This window comes from Hemitrygon akajei, unplaced genomic scaffold (assembly GCF_048418815.1).
Source record: "Hemitrygon akajei unplaced genomic scaffold, sHemAka1.3 Scf000143, whole genome shotgun sequence".
In the NCBI taxonomy this organism is placed as follows: Eukaryota; Metazoa; Chordata; class Chondrichthyes; order Myliobatiformes; family Dasyatidae; genus Hemitrygon; species Hemitrygon akajei.
Window position 1 is genome coordinate 322,529 of NW_027332029.1, and position 8,014 is coordinate 330,542.

Here is an 8,014-nt window from a genome sequence, read left to right on the forward strand (position 1 = left end):
TCTGGATACCGGTTACCAGTGGTGATTCACCGATGCAGCATAAATGAGGAGCGGGAAGTGTCGAGGAAACAGAGAGCTTGCAGAGCGACTTAGATCATTTAGGGGAATAGGCAAAGAAGTGGAAAATGAAATACAATGTTGGAAATTGTATGGCCATGCATTTTGAAGGAAAAAATAAACGTGCATTCAATTATTTGGATGGACAGAGAATTCAAAATACAGAGATCAATGGGACTTGGGATTTATTGGGCAATATACCCTGAAGGTTAGCCTCCAAGTTGAAACGTTTCTGAGGAAGTCGAATGCACCGTTGGCATTGCTTTCTCGATGTATAGTATATAAGAGCAGGGATGTGATGTTGAGGCTCTATAAGGCACTCGTGAGACCACATTAGAATATTGTGTGCAATTTGAGGCTCTTATTTTAGAAAAGGTATACTGCTATTGGAGATGGTTCAGTGAAGATTCACCTCAATGATTCGAGAAATGAAAGGGTTACCGTATGAGGAACATTTAGCAGCTCTTGGGTTGTATTCCATGGAGTTCAGGAGATTGAGCCGGATATCATATAAACATTCCGAATTTTAAAATGTCTAAACAGATCAGATATGGCGAAGTTATTTCCCATTGTAGGGGATTCTAGGACAAGAGGGCACAACTTCAGGATTGAAGGACGTCCATTTAGAACTGAGATGAGAAGAAATTTGTTTCGTCAGAGGGTGGTAAATCTATGGAATTTGTTGCCACGAGCGACTGTGGAGGCCAGGCCACTCGGTGTATTTATGTCAGGGATAGATGAGTTGTTGATTAGGCAAGACCTCAAAGGTTATGGGATGAAGAGACAGCGTCGTGAGAATGATGGATGTTTGGGATCAGTCCATGATTGACTGGCGAAGCAGACTGAATAGGCCATATGGCCTACTTCTTTCTTATATCTTAAAGTCTTAATACGAGATTTCAAAACCAACATAAAAAGCAAAAGAGCAATTGAGTAATAAAAAGTACAATTGAGCAATATTAGTTGGAAGTTGGAGTACTGGAAAGGTATTATGAAGGTAAAGATAGAGTACGAAAGTAAGCTGACTAAATAGTATTTTGCATCAGTCTTCAGTCTGGAAAACACCAGCCGCGTGATGGAAGTTATAGGTGTCAGGGGTATGAAGTGTATGAAGTTACCATGACCGGAGAGAAGGTAAATTACTAACTCAAGTGTCTGAAGGTAGACTGGAGGGACCAGATGCTGTACACCCCAGAGTTTAAAAAGCGTTGGCTGAAGACATGGTGGGTTATTAGTGATGATCTTGCAACAACCACTCGGTTCTAGAATTTTTTCGGAAGAGTAGAAAATTGCAAATATCACTTCACACTTCAAGCATGGAGAGTCAGAAGACAGGAAAAATCTAAGCCGCTCAGTCTGACCACAGCGCATGAGAAGATGTTGGAGTCAATCATTAAGGATGAAGTCTCAGACACATGATGAAGTAGACCAGAGACAGCATGGTTCCGTCAAGGGAAAATTTGGCCTCAAAAATCTGTTGGAATCACTTGAAGACATAACAATCCGGCCGAGTTAGGCTCATTTAGTGTCCTCTACACCACAAACTCTCCTCCAGAGGTCTACGTGTCTTTAGTGAAAACAGCAGCCAAATCATAGTGAGGGACCTCGTCCGTCTCCTGCGGCATCGGGACCGAGGTGCCAAAACATCATTACTCTTGAAAACCAAGGTTATTCACTCTTGTTGTCTCTATCTTTATTTCTGAAAGGCCCATCCGAGCTTTCTACGCTCCAATTTTCATTTCTCAACACGTCCCATGCCCCAGAAAACATCCTGCCTCAATCGGCAACAGATAAATGTGTTTCAATACCGTCCAAATTGACCTTCCCCAATGGAAAATCTCAACGCACGGACTAGAACGATCTTTTTTCCATATTTACAATGAAAGCAATGGCATTGTGATCACCAGTTACAAAGTGTTCGTTAAATCAAGCTTCTATCGCTTGTCCTGTTTCATTTACTTCACGATAGCAGATCAAGTATCGAGCACGCTCTCGTTGGTTCATCAACGCACAAAAGAAAAAAAATACCCTGAACGATCACCTACCCATCTTGTCCTTTACAAGTGTGGAATTAACATTCAACGTGCGGAAGGTGTTAAAAACACCTACTATCACAACCGTAATGCTCCTGCAATACACAGCGATATCTCCACAAAGTTGACCGTCTAAATACTCTTGACCATTGGGTGGACAGTAATCTAACCCCATTAACGTGATCATACCTTTCCTTGTTTACGGTTTCACCCATTGCGCGTCTGTCCGTGCATTTGAGCGCGTTAAACGACCCCGCGGAGGAGGGGGACCTGGATTAGCCGAATTCAGCATCTGCACTGACGGAAGACAGCCGAGAATTTTCCCTGACCATTAACTCTACTCTCCTCCTTTAGTCCATCCCGCTCTGTCACTTCTGAAGCAAAGGAACTCCGAAATACTGAACTGCCGGACCAGACTCTCCTGCAACCCAGTATCATTATCGGCTGAGATACCATGATTCCAGGTTTTGAGCCAAGCAGTGAGTTCACCGGCTTATTCTCAGATACTTCTACCACTGAAACATACGCACCTCAGGCCACCAGTCGGACCTTGCTCAATGATTGCATTCCTGACGTTGTGTGAGATCTTATCAACATGTCTGCACAATTTCCGCATTAGCTGTTCTGGCACCCTGGTTCCAATTCCCCTGTAAATGTAGTTTAAGCTTCATCATGCAGCTCTAGCTAACTTTCCGACACGATATTACTACACTTCCAGTTCACACACAAACCGTCTTTATCCACAGGTCTCAGCTTCCCTGGAAAAGAGATCAGTACTCGAAAAATCGTATGGCCTGTCTCCTATACCAAACCCTTAGCCACGTGTTAATCGGTATCATATTTCCATTTCTCGCCTCATTAGGACGCGCCACGTGTCGCTGTCACAACCCCGAATATCCTGCCCTCCTCCTTAGCACCTAACTCTCTGAATCTCCATTGCATAAAGTCGTCACTCCGATGTCATTGGTACCTAAACGGACCACAACCGCTGCCTGCTCACGCTCCTGCTGAAAAATGTTCAGGATTTGACCCAAGTTGTCCCTGACCCTGGCACCCGGGAGGTAACATACCATCCAGGAATCTGTCTTCCCCTTCCCTTTTGAGTCCAAAAACCAGACTCAGTGCCAGAGGTCTGCACTGCCTCTTTAAATCCTTTCCTCTTCCTGACTGTCCCACAGTTCCCTGTGTCCTGCACCGTGGGTGTATCTACCACTCTATGTGTCCTAGTCCATCACGCCATAGGGTGGATTGTTACAAGATGCAGCTGTGTGCACTTCTCTCAGGTGTCGTCATCAGGAACTCTGGAGGTATCCCCGCCTCCCACATCCCGCGAGGAGCCTTTTACTTAGACGGTGGCCGCCCGCTTGTCCCTGTCTTACTTTAATGTGTTCTGTGCCTTTAACACTGGATCTGAGAACCTGAGCGAATTACGTTCTGTTAAGCGTCCCATCTCTCAGAAAGGCCGCTGCTCTAACGTCCAAAAGACCCTGTTTCCGTCTCCTCTCTCAGATTAAACATTGACCTACAAGCCTGAACAACATTCTGACTGTCATTCAACCTTCGCTTTATTCCAAATTCATCAGATTATTGGGCCCTATAGTCTACTTTCCAACATCCATCTGTAAAGCAGCGTTGCCGGGTATAATTGAACCTCCTGCGTTCAGTTTCTGTTGACATTGTTGCGATCAATTCCCACACAGTTTTTAGACTCAGTCCTGTCTATAAACGTTTATTTCTCCGCTTCCCTAAATGCGAAAGCGATGAGTCTTCCAAGCGTTCTTATCCATCTCGACAAACGTCCTTCCCAAATTCTTGCCGAGACGCGCCTCACGAGTCTTCGAATTGTAATATTTTACAGCTTTACTTTCCACAGAAGTTGCCTAACCTGAACAAACTGTAACACTCTCGCTTTCATTTCCGATTGACAGGATGATATATGTGGTTGAGTGGATATGACGTTTCTTACAAATCAGGCATTTATTCCGTTCTCAAACACACATCAAAAGTTGTCAGGATGGCCGAGTGATCTAAGGCGCCAGACTCAAGGAATGAAAGTCTTCCGACGTCTGGGGTCGTCGGTTCGAATCCCACTCCTGACAAAATTTGTCTTTAAGCGTTCAATCGAGGCGACGTTCTTTCTGTAAACAAACCCTGGGTTGTTGAGGTGGATTAGAAAAACTGTTGGAGGATGAGATTATGTTTTTGACACTGTTCATCGTATTGCAACAGATCACCGTACACCGAATTCTGGGTGAGTGATTTATTCAGGAAAAAAAAATACACGGTGAAGGATCTCGACCCGAAACGTCGACTGCTTACGCTTTTCCACAGATGCTGCCTGGTCTGCTGAGCTCTTCCTGGCATACTCAGCTATTCAATATATAAAAGTTTCTGAAGTCAAATCGTTGGTTGTCAGATTATTTAATGGATGGGCATGTGAGCGTACATTATCACCTGTTGATCAAAGGTCTGATTGCTGATGGGTAGTAACTGTTCTTGAACGTGGTGGGGCGAGTCCTGAGGCTCCTGTACCATCTGCCCGATGACAGCAGCGCAAAAAGAGCATGGCAGGATGGTGACGACCTCTGACGGTGGATGCTGTTTTCCGATGACATCTTTTTATGTGGATCTGCTTAATGTTTGCGAGTGATTTCCCGTGATGGACTGGGCCGAATTCATTAACTTTTTAAAGATTTCCCTTCAAAGGTACGGTATTTCCGTACCACGTCTTGATGCAGACAGAGAATATACTCTCAACGACACAACTATAGAAGAACATCAAGGTTATTGATGTCATGCTGAATCACCGCAGTCTCCTAAGAAAGCAGAGGAAATAGTCATACCAACAATTTAAAGTTAAATACGCGCCCCGCCTCTGATCCTCCAAGGAGAACTAGCTCAAAACCCTTTGGTTTTCCCTCTGCTGAAGACAACAATCAGTCCTTGGTCTTGCCGACATAGAGTGATAGTGTGTTGGCACATCTTGTTTAAAACGATCCCCTCTTAGTTGAAATGTATGCCCTAAGAGGGGATCGTTTTAAGGCATGTAAACCCTGGAGCGGAGATAATTTCTGCTGCTCTACCAATATCTATGCCTGAAAATCTAAGAAACGTCTGTCAGATCCCCCTTCATCTCCGATGCTCCAGAGAAAAAGAACAAGTTTGACTAAACTCTCGTTATTGCACAAACAGTCTAATTCAAGCCGCATCTTGGTGATGCTCTTCTGCACACTCTCCGAATCCGCGTCATCCTTTCTCTGGAGGATGGCCTGAACGGAGTGCAGCACAATTCCAGTGCTGTGATGCTGTACGCTCTGATTCCGCACATGCTCGGCAATCTGAGAAAATGCATCCCGTCCATATTCATTTAAAATCCCAGGATATAGAGTGTGTTTATATGTATACCCGCTCAACAAAACAGTCAGTCAGACTATTCCGAAATACAGCTGTTTATCTGGCATGTGGAGAGAGTACTGCAGGGGCTGTCAGGGTGGCCGAGTGGTCTAATGCGCCTGACTTAATGCGAGCATGTCGCTTCCTAGTAAACGCGAGTGTTCTGGTCTCCACCTGGAGGCGTGGGTTCGAGCCCCACTCCTGACAAATACTCTGTTTTTCACGTGCTGTTTTTATAATGCAATCACTGTAATTTTACTGAGCGACCAAAGCGTGGACTGTTTGGGAGTATGAGAAAGAAGCAATTAAGATAATATGATAGGGAAAGAATGTTGTACCTACATCCCTGATATTTTAGAAAATATAACTGACTTGAACCAGCACGTAATGGAAAAGGTTGTGGAGATGATGAAGATGGGAGAACAATTTGAAAACATTTAATGGCGGAGGATACCGGTGGGAAGGGCTATGGGAATGCTTCCCCGGATCGGGAAAATAGATCATGCATGGAATTATAATAGTGACTGTGGTATGTGTTTTGGGGTGTTGTGTATGTGGGTTCTTGAGGATGGGCTGTAGTCAGTTGATAAAAGGGACTTCGACCAGCCCTAAGGTACATGTAATGTCCCAGTGTCCCAGTCCAAGTACACTGATGGGGCGAAAAGTTCTACCCTGCAAAGTAAAGACCCTTCCCCTATGTATATGAACCCGCTTATGAGGAAGTGGAGGAATTACCATGTGAGGATTGTTGATCTGGAAAATATCAACAAGGAGATCTGTGGAAGAAATTTTATTAGCCAGATACTAAGGGGTTAAAGAGGTTTTTTTCTTTACACAGCAGCCTTCAACTCCTCCTGGACTGAGTGATGTTCTGTTTCTTCCATACTTGAACTGTGTAACTGTTCTCGCTTCAAGGCTGCAGGCAGAAGTAGCTTCCAATAGATAAGGAAAATAGTAACCTGATTATATAATTTTGTACTGTGCTGAGACATGATTATTGAGTAAAGGAATTATCTGCTTGCATTCTGTATTTCACAAACATGCTTGGAAGCTTTTGATAGCATACACTATGTCTGCACAATGAGAAAAGTCTGTGTACTTTGGGGGAGTCTCAGGAACTCTGCTTTAAGAGGTTGAGCTCTCCATAATACGTATCATGTTATAATAAAGACTTTCAAAAGCGATCTCCCTTCGTGTCCGAGTAATACCTTTTCCGCAACATTGACAAAGTGACGTAAGGTTTGAGTGCCCATTTAGGAATCGCATGGTAGAGGGTAAGAAGCTGTTCCTGAATCGCCGAGTGTTTGCTTCAGGCTTCTGTACCTACTACCTGATGGGAACAGTTTTAGAATTTCACAACACATGCCGGTGATATTAAACCCGATTCTGATTCTTGTGAAAGGGATTCTTGATCAGCGTGGTGAGTAGGCTCAGAAATTGTAAATGATGTTGAGTCCAGATGAGAGAGGTGTGACAATTTCTGAAGTCATAGTAGAGAAGGACTTAGTGATCATAGTACAGTCTGCCACAGAAACTTTCCTCCCTCCATTGACTCCGGCTGCATTTCCTGCTGCCCTCGGAAAGCAGTTAACATAATCCAAAGACCTTTCCCGCTCCTATCATTCCTTCTTCTCACACCTTCCATTGGGCAGCAGACATAAAGGAGTGAGAACACACATTCGGCAGGATCAAGGACAACATCGGTCCTACTGTAACGGCACCTACAGAAAGTATTCATACCCAACTTCAAAGTTTTCATGCTTTTTTTTACACCATTAATCCACACGGGTTTAATTTTTTTTGCACTGAATAACAGAAGGACTATTTCGTGTCAAAAAGAGAATGAAATCTACAAAATGATAAAAAAAAATCCATTCTATGTCTATTCACCCCCTTTAATATGACACACCAAATCATCACTGGTGCAGCCAATTGGTTTTAGAATTCCTATAATTAGTTAAATGGAGATCACTGTGTGCAGTCAGGATGTTTCAATTACACCGGGACCATTCCCTGTTGCGTCAATGTCCTGGCACATGCTGCACCAAGAAGACAAAAGAACACTCCAAGCAACTCGGTGACAAGGTTATTGAAAAGAAAAAAAAAGCTGAAGCACCCAGAGAACAGTTGTTGTGTGTGCAGTCTCTCCCATCTCTCCACTGAAGCTTGTAACTGGCGCGGCCCGGCAGCAGCGGCCTTTCAGACCTGGTGTTACTTTAATTTAATTTTCAAATTTAAGTTTAATACTCAATTTTCGATTAGGGCACACGGATAACAGAGCGGCTATCTACCATCGCCAGCTACCACTACAATACAGAGATCGCCCAAAAACAAACCTCCACAAAGATCTGCTGGCTGAATTACGCGACGTCGGCTTGCTGAGGGGAACGGGCCTAAATTCCGCGGACTCCCCAGATGCTGGTAACCGGAGATGGAGACATCGTAACCGATGTGCGAGAAAGCGGAAGCGTGGCAAGCAGGCAGGGGTCCGAGCCAGGCAAAAAGCGAACCCGAGCCGGCCGGCTCTCCCG

The 8,014-nt window shown here is 44.4% G+C and overlaps 1 non-coding gene across 1 annotated transcript; it reads left to right on the forward strand.

The window, feature by feature from the left end:
* The first annotated feature begins 5,574 nt into the window (after positions 1-5,574).
* On the forward strand, positions 5,575-5,690 carry trnal-uaa (transfer RNA leucine (anticodon UAA)). The gene is made up of 2 exons: positions 5,575-5,612; positions 5,645-5,690. It is a non-coding gene; the product is annotated as a tRNA-Leu (tRNA).
* Positions 5,691-8,014: the final 2,324 nt, after the last annotated feature.